Source organism: Aptenodytes forsteri, unplaced genomic scaffold (genome assembly GCF_000699145.1).
Source record: "Aptenodytes forsteri isolate BGI_AS27 unplaced genomic scaffold, ASM69914v1 Scaffold80, whole genome shotgun sequence".
Classification (NCBI taxonomy): domain Eukaryota; kingdom Metazoa; phylum Chordata; class Aves; order Sphenisciformes; family Spheniscidae; genus Aptenodytes; species Aptenodytes forsteri.
The window spans coordinates 4,475,451-4,476,898 of NW_008795026.1; positions in this window are offsets into that span (position 1 = coordinate 4,475,451).

Sequence of the window (1,448 nt, forward strand, 5' to 3'; positions counted from 1 at the left end):
ACTAAAAAAAAAAAAAAAAAAAAAAAGTAGACCCAAGAGACTTTCAATTGTAAAAAAGAAACAACAACAACAAAATAAGGGACACATTGACAGATGCAGCTTTTCTTTTTGAAAAAAGGAATCCATGCCTGGAGTTTTGTCAGAACGAAGGTTCTTCTACTAACAGTTTTTATTAAATAAACACAGTGGTTTTCTACGGAAGTCTTTAGAAATCTTCCCTATCAGCCCTAGGTCTCTCTCCCATTATCTGTCCGGATCGTTACTAATGAAATTGTCACTGGCTATCTGCAACCACAGATCTTACACATAGAGCACGCGATATCATTTCTAGCCAGGAGCTTAGGGGATGCTACTAGCATTCATTTGTCTACAGACCTGCAATATCAGGTGTTTCAGGCTTTAGATTTTGCCCTCCTGCTTGACCTCAGTTTTAAATCTTTGTTTCCTACGCTTGCATGTGTCACTCTGGGGAACATGGTTTAAAGCTAGGCTTAACACTGTCACTAGAAACACTTACTCAAGGGACTGGGGAGAGGCAGTGGCAGTGCAGTGGTACCAATGAACATACTGTCTCCAAGAGGTCTGCCCTTAAATAGATGGCACAGCAAATTGGCATTCAACCACCTATGGCAATTAAAAGCATTTACCCCTCTAGAAATACCAAACTAGGTTTGATCAAGAAAACTCTAAGAGGAGGAGTTCACCTTGCTCCTCCTGCTTAGGGTTTCTAGCCACGAGAACAGAAACCTCCACCAAATCTCACCCCAGTTTGTACCTCATGAGAAAATGTTTCCTTTCATAGAATCATAGAATGGTTTGGGTTGGAAGGGATCTTTAAGGATCATCTAGTCCAACCCCCCTGCCATAGGCAGGGACATCTTTTGCTTGATCAGGCTGCTCAAAGCCCCCTCCAACCTGACTTCGAACACTTCCAAAGATGAGGCATCTACAACTTCACTGGTGATCCAGTGTCTCACCACACTCATAATTTCCTCAAATACAGCTTCCCTGAAACAAGTTGCCTTTTCCATCAAGGAGGTTTTGTTTTGTTTTTTAACAAAAGCCTATTCATAGTCCAGGTTCTTCTGCTGAAACTAGGTCCCAGGCAAATTCTTGGGTTCTGGGGCCGGTGATGCTGAGTCAGCTCTGTTGACCAGCACATCTTTTGATCACCAGGGCAATACCACCCCATGTTACAAGAACCAACCATTCTGGAAATAGCTGCTTTATGACTCACTCAGTTACAAGAATATCCTTGACTATACCAGCTCCAATACGGGGTTACTGAAGCATGCCCCAGAGCAGCAGCAAACAGCCTGCAGCCTCCCATTCCCACAGCATCACTCAATGAAACCCCAGCTCCTGCTTACCCCTGGGTAGAGGCTATCTGAAGATGTGAGAAAAATATTTTTTTTTTTCATCCAACAAAAGATAGTTCCTCCTAGCAT